General features: G+C 43.4%; 1 protein-coding gene across 1 annotated transcript in view; it reads left to right on the forward strand.

The window, feature by feature from the left end:
• Window positions 1–23,716, forward strand: part of GABBR2 (gamma-aminobutyric acid type B receptor subunit 2) — a 394,966-nt gene that overhangs the window by 146,110 nt on the left and 225,140 nt on the right. The window lies entirely within an intron of this gene.

Genomic DNA, 23,716 nt, shown 5'->3' on the forward strand with positions numbered 1-23,716 from the left:
CTAGCATCCTAGCTAGATATTAGCTTAGTTAACAGCAGTTGTGATGCGAACTACAGTTTCTGGTCGTTTTGTGACACTGAGTAAACTGCATGTACGATTGTGCTTGTTGTACTGATTTTTTTTTGTTTTCAACTGCAGTGAGAAAAGTGTTGCGTAACAGTTGCCTTTCTGTGATCTTGCTCTGCGGCCCACATGCTGAGTTGAGTTTGAGACCCCTGGTTTAAACCCAATGATTTTATCATGTAGAGATGTTGCTTTTTTCACTTTACAACAGATCTCAGAGGTCTTGAATGACCTTATCCTTATTAATGGGCCATGGTGTTCTGTCAGATAGATTATAATTTAGTGGACCAGACCCCTATGGATGCTTGCAGCATTTTAATATCACAGCTGACACCTTCCCACGTAGGTATGCTTCTTTGCAGTCGATTTCTAGAAGGGGAGTTACTGGGTCATCTAAAATAGTGAGACAAAATGATTTTCAGAAAGGCCATTCCAATTACTAGTCCCACCAGTGCACTTGGAAATTCCCCACATCCTTACTGAGAGTGGATACTATCAAAATGTTTAAAAAGTTTTCTCACTCAGATGAGTGCAAAATCACCTCTAGTTTTTCCTTCCCATTCTCCTTAGAGTTCCTATTTTCCTTTCTCCTTCCACATGTGTCCCTGACGCTTGGAGCCTCCCAGCCGGCAGGACATTCCAGGTCGCTTCGCTACCCACGGGAAGACTCGGAGCTGTATGGGGAGGAGAGCTGCGATCAGGCGTTCAGGCAGACCTCAGGGGGCGGGGTTGGAAAGGACCCACCCCTTGCGGTGGGGGTGGGGGGCCACTGCAAGGGCGGGGCAGAGGGGGGCAGGGAATCACCAGACCTGATTTCCACTCCAGCCCTGCAGTTTACCTTTCTGAGGCTCTGCCCATCTCTCCCATGGGAAGTAGAGGCCACTTGATGCACTGACCTTGGAGAAGTCACCTCTCTTTTCTCAGAGCTACGATTTTCTCACCTATCCCTGCAGGATTCTTGCCAAAATAAGATGAGTCATGGATTTGAAAGAGTCATGGACTTGAAAGTCCATGCACAGAGAGGGGTGTTTTGGGAGGTGCTTGAAAAGCAGAAGTGTTTGGCCCACCATCTGTGGTTATCTAAACAAGGCGAGCTGTTTTTCCCAGGCAGGACTGGCCTTTGTCTCCCACCTCTCTGTTTCTTGGTCCCTGTGGAGAGGCACAAAGGAAACATGACCTCCAGTGGGAGTGAGTCATTGCCAAACACTGAAGAGGCTTTTGCTGGAAGACTGCCCTTAGCAGCAAAGACAAATGTTCTTAAATGAGTATGAAACCGGTTGAAGGGAAGGGTGGGGAGGGCCCATCTGTGGCCCCATTCACATGGTACTCTGCAGCAGTTTGGAGGGCCCTGCTTTTTTTCCGGTAGAGTCTTTGGCTGTCAGAGTGTGAAGGGCCCTTAGAGACACCTCTCCCAACCCCCTCATTGTATAAAAGGGGACACTGAGGCCCAGAGAGGGGATAGGGAAAAGTTCAGGGCTTCAGATCACCTCTGAAGTCATCAAAGACTGTTCACAGAAAAGTCAGGACTGATCCTGGGGTCCGGACTCCCACTCCAGACTTCTCATCCTGTTCATAACTGCCTGCAGTCACATGGGAACTGCATGTGACCTCGGAGATTTGGAAAACCTGAAAGCCTTTATCTAAAGAAGTTAGATTTTTAGCCCCAATTTGGTTGAGTGCTTTATGGATTCCCCAACAGGCTCGCAGCCAACAGCCCTGTAGGGAGGGGTTACGGTTCCCGTTTGACCAGGAAGGAACTGAGGCCGCAGAGGGTGCTCGCCTCTGGCCTCTGGCACACGCTGGTGCCAGAGCCCAGCCGAGGCTGGAAGCCCGACCCTCCGGGCTGCTGGTCAGTGTTTTCTCCATTACATTGTCCCCACTGGGGTCAGGTATCGACAGTTTGGTAGCACATCTCCACCCCTGCACAGCTGTGTGAGGACCCTGGGCTCAGCTTCAGGGCACCTCAGCGGGAAACCTCTTTTCTGAGGACAGGATGTTGCTTGGTGGTATTGCTGGCAAAAAAGCCCTTTTGATTGAAATCTCTCCGCCCAGCTGACTCCTCTCTGTGCCCAAGGGCTTTGGCATCCCTCTCCCCCTGTCTGGGCTGCACTGCTGGAGAGCAGGCCCTGGAAACTGGCCAGGGGCTAACAGCTTTTGGTGAGCGCAAAGGAAACAGGATTCCTTTTATGAAACTGGTCGATCAGCAGCGTCAAGCACTTCTGTTCCGGGCTGCTGCACTGGAAGGAATGTCAAATGAAAGCAATCCCGAAGTGGGCGGGGCTGGGGTAAAACCTTAATCCCAAGGAGTCCATTACATTGGGACTGACAGGGGCGGAGAGCTGAGGGCCCTCCCACCACGGGACTAGCTGTCCCTTCCAGCCCGGGATCATTGAGATTTAAGGTCAGTATGTGGTGACCCAGAGGCTGCTCAGGTCTTGGATCAGATGTGCCGGCCTCTAGGCCCAGCTTTGCCAAGCACGGGCTGTCTGACCCAGACCATTCCCTTCACCTTGTCGACTCAGATTTATCAGCTCTAGAGCTGCGGCTAGGACCAACATCGGTGGCTTCAGCCCTGACCTCTCTGGACCAAAGATTTAAATGAGATGAGAGAAGAAGACTTGATACCAGAGAGACTGATCTCTAAGCCTAGCTTTGCTAAGCAATGGCTGTGTGACTCCAGGCAATCCACTTCACCTGAGATCCCAGATTCCCTTCTGTAAAACAGGGAGTTTTATTCCCACCCCACAGCCACTGGGAGATGAAAGGGTTAGCCGAGAAAACATAAATGACAGACATAGTATACATACCTGGTGCTCATTAAGTGGACATTCTCTGTGCCACTAATTCATGAGACAAACCCTAGGAATGCATATCCATTCACTCAGAAAACGATGGCAGTGTGGCCTGTGCTGTGCCAAGGCCCTGTGCCGTCCAGGGCCAGAGAGGCACAAACATGGCCTCGGGGTCAGGAGGGGTCGGGCCTCTTTCCTTCTAATCTCTGGTTGCTCCTTAGAATCACCAGGGAAATTTTGTTTTTAATACAAAACAAAATTTAAATTTCATGAGTTGGGTTTTTCCCCTTTTATCCCCCCTCCCTTTTAACAGATTTATAGGGATAATTTATATACCATACAATCTATCCCATTGTTCGTATACAGTTCTACTGTGTTTGGGAAATGTATAAATGTATCATGGTTGTGCAACCATCATCACAATCCTGTCGTAGCGCGCTCCTGTCACCCTGACAGTTCCCTCAGGCCTGTGTGTAGTCAGCCCTACCCTGGCCCCAGGTTCATTTGCTTGCTCTGTAGTTTTGTCTTTTCTGAAAATTTCATATAAATAGAATTATATAACATGTTTTGTTTTTTGAGCTTGGCTGCTTTTTAGCAAAGTGTTTTTGAGGTTTATCCCTGTGCATGTATCAAAAGTTTGTTTCTTTATACAGCTGAGTAGTATTCCCCTGTATGGATAGGGTACACTTTTGAGTCACCAAGGGAGTTTTACAAATCCTGGTGCCAGGCCAGGCCCCAGAACAATTACATTAGATGACCCCAGCATTAGAGCCCGTTCAGGCTTTCCAGTTGATTTCAATGTCGATGTCCTTCACAACTGGCTCAGGAATTCAGGGTAGAAACGATGGCCTTCTTGAGGTGGGAGCCCTTGCGCTCAGAGTAGCTCGTCTACTTGGCAGCGTGACTGCCCTAGGAGGCCTGGTGGCTGTGGAGTAGGACTGAGAAGGGGGAGGATCGCCTTGACCCAGCACGGGGACTCTGCCGGCTGGAAGACAGAGTGCGGGCCGGTGAGGAAGGTCGAAGGTACCACGGAGAGGGTAGTCCGTGCGACGCAGGATGGAGAGGGGTGGGCAGCAGGTGGTGTGGGGGCTTGGAGGCGGGGGAGCTCTGGAAATCTCTTAGAAGCTTGGGGATGTGGGTGAGGGAGCTGGAGGGTGGGAGGCTGTGGTCAGAGCTGGAGGAAGGGTGTAGGAATTGAGCAGCCAGGCCTGGCTGTGTGTGAATAGCTGGAACAGTGTGGTGATACAGATCACCAGAATTAGGGACAAAGAAATCAGAGGCCTGGATGTTGAGTGACATTCACATGGGTACTGCAGGCACAGGATGGAAGCAGGGCTTGGAGTGGTGATGAAGGCAGTGAACAGCAGTGCCTGGGCGGACCAGCAGAGAGGGACAGGGGTGTGTCGGCCTCTCCTCCCAGTTCTAGGCCCTGCCATCTACTAAACCATCTTCACCAAGTTATTCTTCTGGTTGCCAATTCTGTGGTGCAATTAACCAGCTAGTACCCTGGGACGAATCACTGAGTCTCTCCGGGACTTGCTTTCCCTTCTGTAAGATAAAGGAGGTAGGCCAGTTGACTCTAAGATCATTCCTAACTTAAAGAACTTGTGATGTGGGCTTAGAGAGACCTAGTCAATGACCTGCACCCTGCCATTCCCAAGCTTGTGGCCATGATAATTATTTACCTCTTTGTGCCTTCATGTCTTCATCTTGAAAATGAAGATAACAGCACTAACTCTTAGGGTTATGAATATTAAATGTGCTTAGAAACTAAACGTGCTAAGAGAAGTGCCTGGCTCATAGTAAGCATCATGCAAGGTTTACCTTATATTTCTTATCATCTAGAATCTGGTTCCTTAGCCCATGGCTGGTCCCCATTCAGGAGGCCAGTTGTGTGGCTGGGTTTTGTGTCTGCCACAAGCACCACTCCCCTTCCTCCCCACCCTCCAAGCAGGCTCAGAGACTCCCTGCCCAGTTGCTGGTCCTCAGTGATCTCGGGCCTTCTGGGGATGACCTTTCCATACAGGCCTCCCTCAGGGTTTGAGACCCACCGAGGCCCTTGATCTGTCCAAGACCAAAACGGCACCATCTGCAGAGCTTCCCCTTCAAAGCACCTGCCCTTTCAGTCTTCCACAGCTCTGCCTGGCCCTTTGAAGTCTTCCCTGCTGGCCAAGCCACCATCTGCCCCACCAAAGGGGTCTCTGGTCACTTCTCTAGAGTTTACCTCTTCTCACTGGGGAGCAGCGGCATGGGGAGCACTCCTGCAGTGGTGGGCGGGGGACCCTGTGCTGGCGTCTGATCCAGGAGGCAGCCTTATTAGAGTCATCAGCCTTCCCTGTTGCTCTGAGCAGGAGTAAGCTCCTCGGTGTGGCTGGAGAGACCCTTCACGGTCCCCTACGCCGCCTCCTCTATCTTACCTTCAGTCCCTTTGCCCTTTGGTCCAGCCGCACCTCCATGCTGGCTTCTCCTTCTCTGGGAATGTCCTCCACACCTGACTCAACCTGCCTCCCCAGGCTGGATCAGTGCTCCTCTCCCCTCGGACTCTTCCCTACACTAGTTCCTTGCACAGTGCAGTATCATAGACCATCTGCCTCCTCATCGATCACCCGCTGCCGCGGGGCTGGAGAGCCCCTGTGGACAAGAGCCACGCTGGCCTCTCTGGCTCGTCATGCTGCATGCTACCTGACACACATGTGTTCAGTAAGGAGTCTGTTCATTGGGCAAATCTCTTAGGGGCAAACATGATTTGCCCTCCATTGCCTTTAGTCAGTCCGCTCCTGGGATGGTGTGATGGGGTGAGAGGGGTGCTGAGAAATCCTGCCCCTGTGCTGGGTGGCCAGGGGCCACTGGGATGAAGAGAGGAGCTGTCCAAGTCAGCAAGTCAGGTTCCCACAGAACTCAGCGCGGGCCACGCTGCTATTTCTTCACTGGGTCTTTTTTTGGACATGACATTGTTTATTGGTGGGGATTCTTCTAGAGATCTCAGTGGAAAGTTTACTGGAACCATCAGTGACCAGGGACCTGCCACTTAGTGGTTTCAGGGTGGCTTTGGTGTTGGGCATTGGGAATGCACACACTGTAGATTATATCTGAGTGACTTTCCTTGTCTTTGTCATCCTGGGAGATTCATTCTGAGTTGTCAGCACTTCAGGACCCTCTCCTTCCGGGACCAGGTAATCCCGTTCTCTAGAGCCATGGTTCTCCAAGTGCGGTCCCCGGACCCAGCAGCACCAGAGTCGCTGCCCCTGGGAACTTGTTAGAGAAGCAAATTCAAGGGTTCTTCCCCAGACCCTGTGAATCAGACTCTCTGATGCATATGAGGACCCCTGTATTGGAGGAGGGGACAGTCTTCAACTGAGGCCACTCTGCTCCTAACCCTGCTCTGTCTGAGAAAGGGGCCGGGCTTGCTGGAGGGCTGAGCCGCCTCTGGCCCATGTCCTTGGCTTCCCTCCAGCCCAGGCTCCCCGGGGCAGCCCACACACCCAAAGATCCGCTATCATTAGCAGGCAGGAAGGCACTCCTGACTGATCAGATCTTAATCCTAAAGGTCTTAGTGTTCCATCAGTGCCCCAGATTTTTTTCTGAAGAACTTGCTAATGCTTTTGGGCGACTTCGCTGTCTGCCCCCGGGCAAGAAACGTCCTCTTCTCGGTCTTTTACCTCCAGCTCAGAGAAAGCCCGGGCCCGGGGGCCAGCCAGCAGGGACTGCTTCAGACATGTCCCACCCTGCCCACACCAAGGCTCTGTCGATGGCAGCCTCTCTGGCATTCGGGGTGAGGGTCTATTATTTCCCAGGGTGGTATGTATATGAGACATGATTTGTGTATAATTTTAATAGTTATGCATTAAATTATTATATACCAGGAATAAAAGATGACTGGCCCATTAAAACTGCATTTAATGGATGTTATTACTTAGGATGGAGCCCTCATTCAAAGTGAGACTGTCTAAAGGAAAATACCAAGCAAGCAAGCACATAGGCAGTAGGCTTATGCAGTAAAATTGCCTCTAAGGGGGTGTAAGAGAGACTGCGGTTTGAGGATCACTGGCATGGATGAAGCCCACAGGTGGGGGTAGTGAGGGGTAGAGGTATACTGGCAATAGGTTTTCCCTGAAGCCCTGGTCCCATGAAGATAGTTAAGGTTAAGGTTAAGAATGGGCCCACAGGCCTTCAGCCTTCTGAGGCACAGGCTCCACGGGGCAGACTCTGGGGTTCGAGCAACACTTCTTCCTTCATGTGAATACCCCCAGGGAGAGTGTAGTTCACCAGCAGGTGCCCTGTCCGACCCATCCCTCCAGAGGGAGCAGATGCCACCTGGGTGGGAGCCACCACCCTCCGGGGTCTGCCGTTTCAGTGCTCCTGCTCTCCTGGTGGCATGTCTGGGGGCACACCTGAGGCTGTTTGTCCAGCGGCGCTGCAGTGGCTCAGCCTTTGAACAAAAAGCAGACCTCCAAGCTGGCTGCCTCATTCCAGCTCAGGGTGTCTGCCCTGGGGAGAGATGGGCCCCTGTGCTTCTCCTCCCTCCACTCCAAACAAGTCGGAGATGGCTGCCCCATCCAAAGAGGGAGGAAGGTCCGCGGGCTTAGTGGATGCTTCCTCCCTAACCCTCATACCAGAGCCCCGAGCCCGGAACTCTCTCACCACACACATGACGGTTCTTAAAGAAAGAGGCTGTCCTGGACCAGCTCAGCAGATGCGGGCTCGTGCAGGGCTGCGAGAGAGCCTCTCCGCTCCCCAGGGCTGTGCTATGACAAATACATCCTTCACCCAGGCCCGTGGGTCCTGGAACACGGGGGGAGTGAGGGCCCAGGAGATCCTGGAGGTCTTTGGAGGGGTCCCAGACATCCAAAGTGTCCTCAAAGCCCTCACCTGGGACACTGCCTCAGGCCTCCTGCAGAGCTCCTGGGCCTGCTTCCCAGACCACGACTCCAGCTCTGGGAAGCAGCTATTGCACCAGGACCTGGGATAGGGAAATATAATTATGACATCATCTGCTGCCATTTGTGGGAGGCCTGCTTGTGCAGGTGATGACATTCAGGCACCCAGCATGGTCCCGTCTCTGTTTTGTACAGCAGACTCACTCGGGAAGGAGTAGTCACCTTACCAAGGTCTCACAGCCAAGAGGTGGCAGGTGTGGGTGTGAAGTCAGCTTTGTGCCTGCCCTTGTGGGGAGGAGGCCGCAGGTCTTGGCCAAGATCCCCACCTACCCCCACCATAGAATCAAGGAGGTGACTCCACAGACCAACCAACCCATGTCTCAAGGGGACCTCCTCACAGCCCCCTGCAATTGCGCTGTGGGATTCTGCATTTAATTGTAATTTGTATTATGTTTCCAGATCTTGAGTCTCCGAGGCCTACATGGCCCCTCCACACCTGCTCCTACCACACTTCCCAGGATATTTGGCTACCAGGGCAGTGCATCTTGTGGTGTGTAGGTCCACACAGCTATTCTGGTAGATTCCGGCTGCAGCTTTCCCCAAGGCCCATCTGCCAGGCTTGGGTGATGCCAGGCAGCATGAGCGAAAGAGTGGAGCTGGATGGGGTGTGGAGCCTTTTAGAACTGGCGAACAGTCTGTTGGGACCGGATAGCTCAGTGTGCGGGGTGAGAAGTGGGAGAATGGCTGGGAGGAAGGAAGGATGGTGAAGGCGCTGCATGCCTCTGTGTCTGGACTTGAACTGTCAGCAGTACAGAGGCGCAGGGGGGTTTTAAATAGGGGTGAGAGATGGTAGCAATCCTGAGGGCAGAGTGGGACGGGCAGCCTGGAGCCTGGGAAACCAGCCAGGAGGGTTCTGCAGTGCTTCAAAAGAAAAATAATAAGACGGTAGTTACTTCCTTACATAAAAATTCCAAATCCTCTTTGTTTTTATCTTTGCTTCTTTATTTTAAAACATTATTGTTTTCTAACCATAATATTGACATCTATTCAATGCAGAAAACTTGGAAGATACAGAGAAGCACAAAGTAAACTGAAAAACCGACCATAACCTAGCCACTGAAAGGTCATTATTAACATCTACAGGCATATGTCTTGACAATTTTTTCAGTATGTATAAGTGAACATGTATAAATAGATACTTGCTCTTACTATGGAAATGGTTTCTTTAAAATGGAAATTCAGTGGGAAGGTTTCCCCAGGCCAGCGGATACTCTTCACCTCCGGGACTCATCACGGCCTGTCCGCTCTGGGCCTGGTGGCCCCAGGAACAGCCCGCCGGTGCCACAGCCTCCTCTGATGTCTTTTGGGCTGTTTTCCTCCAGGTTTCTTTGTCCTACAATCTGTACCCTTCCTTCCTGTATTCCAGTAGTTCCACAAATATTCCACTCATTAATGGTCTTCTTGATAGTTTTCCAACACCATTAGAGATGTTTTCTTCTTAAAAATAAAATCTTGCCATTTTGAGGAATTCGGGCTAGGTTAGGTTAGGGCAGGAGGTAGGTGTATATTCTCTGTTGCTATTTTCTCCAATAACTGTGGAAAGTGTTCTACCCTGTGGACATGGCTTAATTACTCTAGGAAGCTCCCACTACATGGAGTTGGTTGCCAAGTTTTCCTGATTACAAAGCAACAATGCATAAACTCATACTTGTATTTTTATACGAATATCTCTGATTATTTTCAGAGGATACATTCCTAGAAATAGTGTATGCACATTTTGAAACCTTTTGTACATGTTGCCAAAATGTCCTCCAGAAAGATCATACCAATTTAGAGTTTTATAATATATGAGAGCACTCATTGCCAACATTGCATATTATTCTTTTTTGATCCTTGGCAATTGCTATTTTAATTTGCATTTCTTTGATTACTACTGAGATTGAGTTTCTTTTTACTAGGAATCTTTTTCATTTCTCTTTCTCCTTTTGTAAATTGGCTGTTCATGTTTTTGGCACATTTTCCTATTGGACTGTTCTTTTCTACTTGATAAGAGCTCTTTATAAAGTAAGGATATTAACCTTTTGTCACATTTGTTGCAGATATAGCCCCATGTTTCATGTGATATTGAATTTTTGCTTTGTTATGTTATTTGATAATATTGAAATTTTTATTATTTTACATAGTCAAATTTACCAAGACCATTTTTTTCACTTTTAATGTTATATTTGGCATGCTCTTCCCATCCCAAGAACTTTAATAAATATTTGCCTACATTTTCTTCTAGTACTTTTATTACTTAATTTTTAAATTTATCTAGTATTTCAGCATATGGCCTCAAATATCAGACCTGTCTTTTTCCTGCCCCTACAGGCACTCAATAAGTCTTCCAGAGTTTAATTTAACATATCTTTTCCTAATTCACTTAAAATACCTATGCTTAATTTTATCTTTAGAAAATACTCTACAATGTAAAGATACTGTAGACAAGTTATATGTAGTAAAAACATAATACAGGTCATATATGAGATTTTAAATTTTCTTAAACCACATTTTCTTAAAAAACTGAAAGATATAGGTAAAATGAATTTTAATAATATTATATTTAATGCAATATATCCAAAATATTATCCATTCAACGTGTGAAACTAGCCATTTCAAACGCCCAGTAATCCCATGTGGCTAGTGGCTGTCATATTGGAAGTGCAGCTTTACACGGTCCCTGAGATTTTAAATTTTGTTCCATTGATCTGTACATTCTGGGGTTGGCCTTCCAGTGTGCTGGGTATTATTCCATGAGGTTCTGAGTGAGGCACAGGTTTGGTGTGTAGACGTCTCAGTCATTCTGGGATTGAAGTTGACAGAAGTTCCTCCATTTTCAGCATGGGCTTTGAAGTTCCTCTTGTGGGCTGAGAGGGAAATACCTGTGGAGGTGTATCCCATGGAAAGTGTCTGTGGGCGAAGCCTGGAAATACTGTACGTCTCTCACATTCCGTCAGCTGGGAATAGTATGCTGTCCTCCCTTCATTTCTTACAATTGCCTTTATTTTCACCAATTTAATTTTTGTAAAAGTTCCCCAAAAATGTGGTAGGTGTTTTATTTAAATTTCAGTAACTCTAGAATTAATTTGAGGGACATTTGACATCTTTATAATACCAAGTCTATTCATCATGAACATAGAACATCTCTCTATTCAAAATTTCTTATTAGATCCTCAGTAAGGTTTTGTCAGATTTTTTCATACACATCCTTTCCATTTCATGGTAGGTTTATTGTAAAGTATTTTTATTGCCTTAGGGCAGTGATTTTCAACTTTTTTAGCTCATGGCATAAACTAATTACAGAAGTCTTACAGCACATCAAAAAATATATTTTTTCCCTATCTGACAAAAAAAAGTGGGTATAATATTTTTATGTATTGGTTTGTTATATTAACTGTCAAAAATACACTTAAGAACTTCATTCCATGCTCTTTGGGGACACCATATAGTAGTATCCCCCAACTATTGACAACACGATTATTTCCTATATGAATATCAAAGAATAATCTAATCAGGTGCCAGAGCAGTATGAAAGGAAAAGGAAACATTTCACAGAACCATTTAACAGTATATACCAATTCTGCAGTACACAGTCTGAATATTGCATTGTGTGTTCACTACCTCAAGTCAAATCTCCCTTCTTCACCATCTCCCCCCCCACCCCCCTTTCCCTCTTGCAGTCCTCATACTGTTGTCTGTGTCTGTAAGTTATTTTTGTTGTTTAATCCCTTTACTTTTTTCACTTAGCCCCGAAACCCGTTTCCCTCTGACAGCTGTCAGTCTGTTCTTATCTATGAATCTGCTTCTGTTTTGTTAGTTTATTTTGTTCATTAGATTCCACATAAAAATGAAATCATATGATACTTGTCTTTCTCTGAATGACTTATTTCACTTAGCATAATAATCCCCAGGTCCATCCATACCATCACAAAAGGTAAAATTTTTGTTTCTTTTTTTTACAGCTGAGTAGTATTCCATTATGTAAATGTACCACAGCTTTTTTATCCTCTCATCTACTGATGGGCATTTGGGCTGCTTCCAAATCTTGGCCATTGTAAATAACACTGCAATGAACATGGGGGTGCAGATATTCTTTTGAATTAGTGTTTCAGACTTCTTTGGATGTATTCCCAGAAGTGAAATTGCTGGGTCACAAGGCAGTTCCATTTTTAATTTTTTGAGGTAACTCCATACTGCTTTCCGCAGTGGCTGCACCAATGTGCATTCCCACCAACGGTGCACGAGAGTTCCCTTTTCTCCACATCCTCACCAACACTTGTTGATTGCTGATTTATTGATAACAACCATTCTGACAGATGTGAGATGATATTTCATTGTGGTCTTAATTTGCATTTCTCTGATTATTAGTGACATTGAGCATCTTTTCATATGTCTATTGACCATTTGTATGTCTTTTTTTGGACAAGTGTCTATTTAGGTATTTTGTCCATTTTTAAATTGGATTTTTTATTTTTTCACTTATGTTGAGTTTTATAAGTTCCTTGTAAATTTTGGGTATTAAGCCGTCATCAGAGGTATTGGCAAATATGTTTTCTCATTCAGTGGGTTTTCTTTTCACTTTGTTGATAGTTTCCTTTGCTGTGCAAAACATTTTAGTTTTATGTAGTCCCATTTGTTTATTTTTTTCATGTATTTCCCCTGCCCAAGGTAATATTCAGAAAAAACATAATGCTGAGACATGTTCAATATTTTACTGCCTGCATTTTCTTCTAGAATTCTTATGCTGTTGAATCTAACACTTAAGTCTTTAATCCACTTTGAGTTTATTCTTATATGTGGTGTAAGAAGGTGGTCCAGTTTCATTACTTTTTTTGGATGCGTCCAATTTTCCCAGCACCATTCTATCTTTACCCTACTGTATGTTCTTGCCTCATTTGTCAAATGTTAATTGACTATCAAGGAGTGGGTTTATTTCTGGGCTCTCTGTTCTGTTCCATTAATCTGTGTGTCTGTTTTGATGCCAATAACATGTTGGTTTGATTACTATGGCCTTGTACTACAGTTTGATATCAGGTACTGTGATTCCTCCAACTTTCTTCTTCGCTCTCAAGATTGCTCTTGCTGTTCAGGGTCTTCTGTAGTTACATATAAATTTTTGTAACATTTGTTCCAGTTCTGTGAAATATTCCATTGGTATCTAGATAGAAATTGCAATGAATCTATAGATTGCTACGGTTAGAATGGACTTTTTAATATTAATTCTTCCTATTCGTGAACATGGTATATGCTTCCACTTATTTGTATCTTCTTTGGTTTTCTTCTTCAGTGTCTTACAATTTTCCGAGTACAGGTCTTTTACATCCTTGGTTAAATTTATTCCTAAGTATTTTATTCTTTTTGAAGCAATTGTGAATGGGATTATTTTTTATTTTCCCTTTCTGATAGTTCATTATTGGTGTATAAAAATGCAATTGATTTCTAAATTTTTATTTTGTATCTTGCTACTTTAATGAATTCATATATCAGTTGTAGTAGTTTTTTTTGGGGGGGGCATCTGTAGGATTCTCTATATACAGAACCATATCATTTGCAAATAATGACAGTTTTACTTCTTCCTTTCCAATTTGAATGCTTTTTATTTTTTCTTCTTGTCTGATTGCTATGGCAAGGACTTCCAGTACTATGTTGAATAGGAGTGGTGAAAGCAAATATCTCTGTCTTGTTCCTGATCTTAAAGGAAATGCTTGTAGTTTTTGCCCATTGAATATGATGTTGGCTGTGGGTTTGTCATATAGGCCTTTATTATGTGGAGGTATGTTCCATCTATTCCTATTTTGCTGAGAGATTTTATCATAAATGGGTGCTTTATTTATTTATTTATTTAGCAAGAGAGCAAGACACTCAGAGAGAAGAGACAAGAAGAGAGAGAAATGAGAAGCATCAATTCGTAGTTGTGGCGCTTTTAGTTGTTCATTGATTGCTTCTCATACATCCCTTGACTGAGGGACTCAAGCCAAGCCAGTGAACCCTTTGCTCAAGCCAGCAACATTGGGCTTCAAGTCAGCAACCTTGGGCTCAAGCCAGTGACTTTGGGATCATGCCGATGATCCCACACTCAAGCCAGCAACAACAAACTCAGGCCAACAAGCCCAAACTCAAGCCAATGTCTTCAGGGTTTCAAACCAGGGACATCAGTTTTTCAGGTTGACACTCTATTCACTGTACCACCACTGATCAAGCAGTTGAATATTCTTATAGCCATTACTTTGAAATCTATAACTGATAAATTGCTTACCTCCTTTTCATTTGGCTTTTTTTCTGGAAATTTCTTCTGGTCTGTCATTTGAGGCCTGTTTTTTTGTCTCCCCTATTTTTGGCTGCCTCTTTTTGCTAGTTTGTGTGTATTAGATAGATCTGCTATAACTTCTAGTCATCATGGGATAGCCTTATATAGTAAGTGTCCTGTGAGATCCAATGGCATTGTCTTCTTGATCACCTAAGCTGGTTGCTCTAGGAATGTCCTTTGTGTGGGTTATTGGGCCCTCCTGTTATAATTGAGGCTTGATTGCTGTTGGCCCATTTGTGTGTGGGATTGACCCTCAGGCTCGCTAACTGTTAGGCTCAACCCCCATAATGGCCTGTGGGCTGCTGTAAAGGTGCTGACCTCACAAAGCAGAATTCACCTCAGCAGTGTTTGTTGCCTGCTGATATCACCCTTTGGATATGCTGCTTGTGAAAATTATTGGATCCTACTCTGATGTCTGAATCTGTCTGCTGGTGTGTTGGTTCAGGGCATCTTGGGAGGGACTGATGCTGGCCAGTGTCAGGTACTGTCTGTGTCTGGCCCTTGGCAGCCTGTTTCAAGCCGTCTTAATGTGGGTTCTTCTGTGAATCCTTGGTTATCAGACTCCTCTTCATCTAGTCTCCCGTTGGTTATTCAGGATGATTGATCTTTAACTTAGCTGTAATTTCAGTTTGATACTAACAGAAGGATGGGACTGGTATCTGATGTTCATCTGTGCTTGAACTCTGGACCCATCCCACAGCAGTGCTGCAGCAGCTCTCTAGGTATCTGTCTAGCATTTCCTGCCATTGACATCTCAGGATCTTCCTTTCTCACACTTAAATTTCTGAAGAAGGACTCCATGGGTCGGCAGAGCCTGCCCCTGAGGGGGAGTTGCTGTCTCTGACAGCATGCTCTCAGCATCCTTCTCACTGATGGTGTGTTCCCAGGATTTCTCTCACTGACGGTATGTTCCCAGGGTTTCTCTCTCTGATGTTATGTTTCCAGTATCCCCGGTACAATTTTGATTCATTTACAGCAGACAGCTCTTATTGTGTTGGCTGTTGTCATTTATTTTTTTAAACGAGAAGAGGGGAAATAATGAGAAAGACTACTGCATGTGCGCTGGCTAGGATTCAGCAACCCCTGTCTGGGGCTGATGCTTGAATCAACTAAGCTATCCTCAATGCCCAGGGCCAACGCTTGAACCAGTTGAGCCACTGGATACAGGAAGGGAAGAGGGAGAGAAGGGGAAGAGAGAGAGGGAGAGAAGCAGATGGTTGCTTCTCTTGTGTGCCCTGAGGAATTAAAACTGGGACATCCATACGCCGGGCTGATCTTCTATCCACTGAGCCAATTGGCCAGGGCCTGTTGTCATTTTTTTATTTGACAGTCTAACCCTGGTTGGCAAACTGCGGCTTGTGAGCCACATGCGGCTCTTTGGCCCCTTAAGTGTGTCTCTTCCACAAAATACCATGTGCAGGCACTACCTCAATAAGGAATGTACCTACCTATATAGTTTAAGTTTAAAAATTTTGGCTCTCAAAAGAAATGTTAATCGTTGTACTGTTGATATTTGGCTCTGTTGACTAATGAGTTTGCCGACCACTGGAAGGGAAAAGAAGTCAGTGCCCCTGACTAAATAGTCAGGTATTACATTAAAAAAAAAAAATTCTTGTGGCATACCAGTTGAAAATTGCTCTCTTAGGGAATGGGATCTATTTTCCTTGACATTTTAAAAGTGGTTATTGCTGGAATATAGGAAAGCCATTGCACAGTGTATATACATCTTATGACTGACCATATTCCATTCTAATTACCTCTGGTAGTATTTCCTCCTTTAATTCCCTTGGGTTTGCTAGCTAGAAACAATACCAACTGGTGCAAGAATAAATTTTCTTTGTTTTCCAGCATTATAGCATCTTTATCTAAATGGATTATTATGAGGCAGTACTTCATAGTGGTTAGAACAGAGTGACTGCTTAGGTTCTAATTCTAGTTCAGCTACTTACCAGCTGGATGACCTTGGGGAAATTATTTAGCTATTCTGTTTCCCTGATAATGGGAACATACTCATATTACCTCGGATGTTGTGAGTATTACAATAGTTAATACATATGAAGCACTTAGGACTTAGAACAGTTCCCAAAGAAACACCCAATATGGATTAGCAATTACTATTATTATTATTATTGCCTCATTCACTGAACGTCCTGGAGTTATATTTTAAAATAGTGGTAAAAAGGAACATTCTTGTCTTGTTCGTGACTTTGATGAGAATGTTGTTTGTAAGGTATGATGTTTGTTGGAAGAACATATATTTTTCCTTATGTTAAGAGATGTTATATTTTTATTCATTCAGCATTTAAACCAGATATGTATCCTGGAATAACAGATGTCTTTTTAGAATTATATCAATAGCTGTGTGATTTTTAAAAATTTTATCTATTAGTGTGACAAATTACCATCATCAATTTTCTCATACTCATTCTATAATACATTAATTTATTTAAAACATGTTTATTGAGTACTCAGCATGTGTTGGGCACTGTTCTAGGTACTGTGGACACATCAGTGAATGAAATAAAGTTCCTGCCCTCAAGGAGCTTGCATTCTAGTGTGGGAGACAAATGATAAAAAGCAATAAACAAATAAATGTATAATATGTCAAGTGATAATGGTACTGAGAGGAAAATAAAATAAGGTAAGGGGAGTAGAATGTGCCGTTAGTGGTGGGTTGAGGTCAAAGAGAGATTGAAAGACAAAGTGACATTTGAGCAGACACCTGAAGGCAGTGAGGGCAAGTCATTGGATATCTGGGAAAGGAGAGTCCCAGAAAGAACAGCATGTGCAAAGGTTCTGATATGAGGATGATACTGGTGGTGCTGGAGCCCTTCAGGGAGACCATTATGGCTGGAACAAAGTGGGTGAGAAGAAAGTGGGGCAATTGTTGGGGGTGGAGATTTCTGGCTCTTACAAGACATTTGTAAGCACTTTGGCTTATACCTTGAGTCTTTTCAGAAACTACTGGAGAGTATTGTTTTTTGTTTTTATTGAGAAAAAAATTAACATAACATAAAATGTACCATTTTAGCCATTTTAAAGTATACTATGAAATAGGTTTTGGTATGTACCTAATGATGTGCAACACAACCACTACATAATTCCAGAACATTTTCACCACCCCAAAAGGAAACTCATATCCATTAGCAGTCACTCACTTGCCCATTTCCCTGCCCCTGACAACCACTAATCTTTCTCTGTCTATGGATTTGCCTACAATAAACATTTTCATTTAAATGGAATCATAAAGGTGTGAGGTAGGGAATATGGGTGAAAGTGATCAAAAGGTACAGACTTCCAGTTATTAGATGAATAAGTTCTAGCTTACTTGTATGTCTTCTTTGAAGAAATGCCTATTCAAATCTTTTGTACAATTTTTAATTGGGTTGTCTTTTTGCTGTTGAGTTATAAGAGTTCTTATATATTCTAAATACTAGATGCTTGTCAGATATGTGACTTTCAAATATTTTCTCTCATTCTATTGGTTGTCTTTGCATTTTCTTAATGGTATCCTTGCATAAAAGTTTTTAATTTTGGTGAAATTCAATTTATCTGTTCCTTTTTTTTTCTTTTGTTACTTTTGTGCTAAGAAACCATTGTTGCCTGACCAGGCAATGATGCAGTGGATAGAGCGTCTGTTGGACTGGGACACAGAGGACCCATGTTCAAAATCCTGAGGTTGCGAGTTTGAGGCTCATCTGGTTTGAGCACAGCTCACCAGCTTGAACCCAAAGTCGTTGGCTTGAGTAAGGGGTCACTCGGTCTGCTGTAGCCCCCTAGTCAAGGCACATATGAGAAAGTAATCAATGAACAACTAAAGTGCTCAAAAAAGAATTAATGCGTCTCTTTCTCTCTCTGTCACACAAAAATAAAAAAGAAAGAAAGGAAACCATTATCTAATCCCGTGATGGTGAACCTTTTTATAAAAACCGCCCACTTTTGCAGTGCTGGTCAACCTAGTCCCTCCTGCCCACTAGTGGGTGTTCCAGCTTTCATGGTGGGGGGGTAGTGGAGCAACCAAAGGCGCCATGATTGGCCCACCATGAAAGCTGGAATGCCCCCTAGTGGGCAGGAGGGACCAGGTTGACCAGCACTGCAAAAGTGGGCAGTTTTTATAAAAAGGTTCGCCATCACGGGTCTAATCTAAACTTATGAAGACTTAGCCTGTTTTGTTCTAGAAGTTTTATAGCTTTAGCTCTTACATTTAGGTCTTTGTTCATTTTCTTTTGATTCTTATGTATGGTGTGAGGTAAGGGTCCAACTTCATTCTCTTTTATTAGGCTATTCAGTTGTCCTAGCACAATTTGCTTAAAAGACTATTATTCCCTATGAAGTGGTCTTGGCATCCTTGCTGAAAATTAATTGACTATAGTAGTGTGGATTTACTTCTGGACTATTGGATAGTTTTTAAAAGGATAGAGGATTTGATCTGTCTTACATTTTATTTTTATAATTGAATTTATTGGGATGGCATTGGTCAATAAATTTATATAGGTATCAGGTATACAATTCTATAATATGTCATCTGTATATTGTATTGTATGTTTACCACCCAAGTCAGGTCTCCTTCTGTCACCATTTATCTATCCCCCCATTACCCTTTTCTACATTTTAAAAGGGTCTGAGTGGAAGGAGGTGACTTGGACTAAATAATGAAAACCAATTAGAGTCTTGATCTTTTTTTATACTAGAGCTGACAAAGTAGATTTCTTGATGGAATGTATGTGTGGAGTGAAAAGAATGAGGCATCAAGGATGGTACCAAAAGTTTTGGTCTGAGCAACTGGAAGAAATAAGTTACTACTTATTAATAATTTGAAGAAGAATGCAGAGGAGCAAGTTTTAGTGAGGGAAATTAACAGATTGTTTAGATAGACCTATTGGAAATGCAGATGGAGATGTTGTCTAGGCTGTTGGGTAGATGGACCTGGAATTCACATTTACATTAAGGCATACTAGCATTCTTATAAAAATAACTTTGTTGGGAGTGAGTTGGCCATTTTCTATCTTTGTTATGCTGCACTATTGTTCTAATCAATTTAGTGATACAGTATTTACCCCCCTGTAAGTCCATGTAAGAGGAATTTATATTTTACTCTGATTGTGCCATCCTTAATCAGTTTTAGATTTCAGCTATTCTAGATTGACAGTGTCAATTAGAAAGCTTTCTATCTTTTTAGGTACCTTGGAATAGTTTATAGAATATACAAATTAGCTTCTCTTTGAAAGTAAAAAAATGAGTCTGTGAAATCACCCCACTCTTCTTAGAAGTTATCTTTGTGGCTTCTTCTATGAGGCTTCTTGATCACTTAAGTGTATACTTCTTGCTTGGGTTTTAGAAACTTATATTTTTCAAAGAATAGTTCATTTCTTTGAGATTTTCAAATTTATTAGCATATAATTGAGTACAAATCTTAAAAATGTCTATGTCTTTTGTTACATGCTCCTCATTACAAACCTGTCCCCCACTTTTTCCTTGATTAAACTAGCTACTCTGCTTCTTTATTGATGTAACTGGTGTTAACACCTTAAATTTAGCATGCAAAAAATTATTGCATTTCTTATTTTTTCAAGTTAAATTAAATCGGGATCAAGCACTTCAGCTGCCACACTTACTTGTGTTCATGTATCCTCTCCAAGTGTCACCCTTCTCCAAAAAAGCCAGCAGTGGTGATCTTTCCATCGCCAAGCTGGAGAGCCTGTGTTCTGCGTGCTTCCTCTTGCTGGTGCTGATAAGTCTGGCAGACTGGTTACTGCCACTGATCCAGGTCCCGGACACATTTCCCGACAACCTCAAACTCCTTACCAGGTTCCCAGGTTGCATATGGAGCCCTCCCAAAATGTAGGAACGTTTTGTCAGGAGTGATCTAGCCACTTTTCTCCCTTGGATCCAGAACCTCTGTTGGCCTTTTCTTCAAAGATATTCGAACCCCCAAGAGTCCACGGTTGTTTGTTTTAGAACCCTACTCCTAAACGATTCTATTCCATTTTGCTGCAGAGTAGAGCTCATCCTCCTCGAAGCAGACACCTTGGTTGCTTGAGGTGGGGTGGGGAAGTGCAGTGGTTAGGGAGTTCCAGTAGATTTTCCTTAAAAGATGACTCCCCCTCCCAGAGATAGACAAATTTTCCAGACATTTCTCTTGCTAAGAACACATAGCAAAAAACACAAGTTAAGATTTTCAGTTAAACATCTCATCATTTTGTTTGTTTTTTAACACAAAGAACCAGCACTTGGATTTTTATTGGTTCTGCTTCTATTTCCTACTTTCTAATTTATTTGCTTCTGCTTTTATTTTTATTAATACCTTCAATATTTAGTTATATTTGTTTTCCCATTCCTTTTTTAACTTCTTGATTTGCATACTTATTTTTTACTCTCTTTAGTTGCTATCAGATATATTTAAGCCAATACACTTTATTTTAGCTTTGACCAAATTCTGTAGTTTTAACTAAATAATATGGCATCCTCATTGTAAATAGACAATTGAATAATTGCATGTTCAGTTTAAAATACTAGGCTTCTACTGCTCTAAAATACCAATACAAAAATGAAAAAATCTATGTTAGCTATGGAAATTAGCACATTTATTTACTACCCACTCCTCATCACTTCTAATTTTGTATTATTATCATTTGAGTTTTGAATTTAATTTCACTCTTTACATTGTAACAATTTTTTCAGTTGTTATTTGAGATATTGATTTTAGTTTAAAACTGAATTATAATTATGATTTTAAGATTCAGATTCACTCTTATAGGGTTTTCATTTCTGTTGACATATCTTTCTTGAGTTGTGTCTTTTGATTTACCTCTCCATGGCATGAATACATCTTTGAGTAATATTTTTCAGAAAGTATATGTGGGTTTTATATCTATCATGCTGTTACATAGATTGCAGTTTTTCTCTGTTGCTTCTACTATGAAGTATAGATTTCTATGATCATAATATTCTTTTCAAACCTCTCTAGACAGTATATCAATGCTGTAATGAAATGTCATACAATCTGATTTGATTTCTTTGTAGATAAGGTTTTTTCTGTTGTTTCTTTTTTTTTTTTTTAAGTGAGAGGAGGGGAGATAGTGAACAGATTATTGCATGTGCCCCAAACAAGATCCACCCAGCAACCCCAGTCTGTGGCTGATGCTCAAATCAACTGAGCTATTTTGAGAGTCTGAGGCTGATGCTCGGACCAACTGAGCTATCCTCACTGCCTGGGGCAGCGCTCAAACCAATCAAGCCACTGGCTATGAAAGGGGAAGAGGAAGAAAAGGGGGAGAGGGAAAGGAAGAAAAGCAAATGGTTGCTTCTCTTGTGTGCCCTGATCGGGAATCGAACCCAGGACATTCATACGCTAGGTGGACACTATCCACTGAACCAGCCAACCAAGGCCTGTAGGAGTCTTTCTTAATCCTTGGAATTAAAAAAAGAAAATACAGCACCTGTTGGATGTTTGTCTGTCTGGTCTAAAATATGATTACCACTATTATTTGATGAATTGGGTGGCAGAATGCCAAAATTTTCTTCTGTTATATCTTTTTTGTGCTGATATCTTTTTAGAAATACCAGTACATTTGATCCTTGAACAACACATGTTTGAACTGCACAGGTTCACGTGGATATTTTTCAGTCAATATTTTCTTTATGGATTCTTAATAACATTTTCTTTTCTCTAGCTTATGTATTGTAAGAATATAGTATATAATACATATAACATACAAAAGATGTGTTAATCGACTGTTCATGTTATCAGTAAGGCTTCTGGTCAATAGTAGGCTATTAGTAGTTAAATTTTGGGGGAGTCAGATTTTTGACAGAGCTGAGTATCAATGCCCATAACCCCCACATTGTTCAAGGGCCAACTGTAATTCACAAGTGAGTCTGTCGTTTATTCTCCATGTTATTTTCTCTCTGGTCATTTTTATATTGGTCCTCATTCTCTGTTCTGAGAGCATATCTAGTGTTGTTCTCCATAACATCCATCAGCTTTCCACAATTAAATTCTTCTCTTTAATGCTTCTAATGCTTTTTTAAATTCTCATAACATTATTCATTTCCTGTCATTATCATCTTAACTCTGCCAGCTTCTTGCAGTTTCGGTCTCTTTTATTGCATATTGCAATTCTTAAATCTTAGAGACCAGGTTTTCATTAACCTTCCCAAAGTACAAAACAGACACAACTTCTCCTTCCTATCACAAATCATTTTAGAGGTGATGTTCTTCCTCTGCATGCATTTCTTGCTTACTTCCTTTATGTTTCAGAAAATTCTCATAGGTTTTGTATACCTTTAATGCCTTTCCTGACCTGGTATTTGCTTATAGCATCGATCAGTTATCCTGGCCCACCCTCAGTGTGTTATGTAGATGCTATTAGATTCTTTACCTTGGATATAAACCTGGAAAGTTAGATGATGAAATTTCACATTAATCGCCAGGGACAAACAGCCCAAGGCATCGCGGTCTATTTTGTGCTGTGGGCATTTCTTCTCTAGTTTGTTGGCACAGCTGCTCCAGATGTGCACTGTTCCTCCTGCCTGCTGTGACCCAGAGCTGCCCCAGCCTGTCCTGGAAAAGCGGGCTTGAATAGGCTTTGCTTGTTCTTGGGTCTAAGGGCCAAGCTTCTCCAGAAGGCTGCTGGGCTGCACATGAGGGGTAGGCTTCCCCAGTGGGCTCTGCACCCCTCCTGTGGCCCAGCCATTCCTCCGGCATTCACTCCTCCCCAGCAGAGGCTGCGAGGTTGGTCCTGTGAGCACGTGCGCCCTCCCCACCACACCGCACTGCTTTCTCGGGAAGGAGAGCTGTGAGTCAGGCTTCAATCTGGTTTCACTGGCACTGTAACTAGCAGAAATTCCTCAAAGTTGGTGACATATTGATGGCACTCTTTCCTATGTTCCCAGGCTGAAGCAGATTCCCCCTATTTTTGTACTGCCTCAGTCCTTTCTGTCACTTACAGGAGGAGGTAGCTTAGGTGGGAGTTGGACATCTGTGCTCAGCTTTACCATCTTTCCCAAAAGTTTCAGAGTTAACGTTGTTACCCATACTTTGTACTTGGTGTGCAGTGATATGATGATTCCTGAGCACTCCTTTTCTGTGGTCCCCTTTCAAATGCCTTGTCATACCTGGTTTTATACCTTTTCCTGGGCACTTTTTCTCTCCCATTCAAATTTCAGTCTAGCATCCTCTTGAATAGATGGATGATTCTCCCTTCAAGCATGGCAGTGCCAGTCCTGGAGCAGTGAGTGCCGTCCCTTGCCAGGGCCTCATCGCCTGGCATTGGAAGCCACATCCTGGCCTTCAGCAGTATTAATGGACTTTCCCCACATCCTCCTCTCTTTGCCAGAGTTATGACCTTTGGAAAGTAGAATCAGAAGAAACTGTTCCCCTGCTTCCAAGTCCCCAGTCTCCTTCCAAAGCCTGGGTTTCACTAGAGAGCATTTCAGATGCCTTCTGTGCACCCAGGCCCTCCCGCGTGAATCAGCAGACATGGGCAGCAGGCAGGGGGGGAGAAGGTTGCAAAGCCCCCCCCATCACTGCTTGGCTGCCACCCCAGGAAGACAGCACATCACACAATTTGCCATATCAAGTCTGTGAACAGCTGCCTCCCTACCCTCTGTGGGGACTCAGCAAGCACTACACATCT

This window comes from Saccopteryx bilineata, chromosome 2, assembly GCF_036850765.1.
Source record: "Saccopteryx bilineata isolate mSacBil1 chromosome 2, mSacBil1_pri_phased_curated, whole genome shotgun sequence".
Taxonomy (NCBI): Eukaryota; Metazoa; Chordata; class Mammalia; order Chiroptera; family Emballonuridae; genus Saccopteryx; species Saccopteryx bilineata.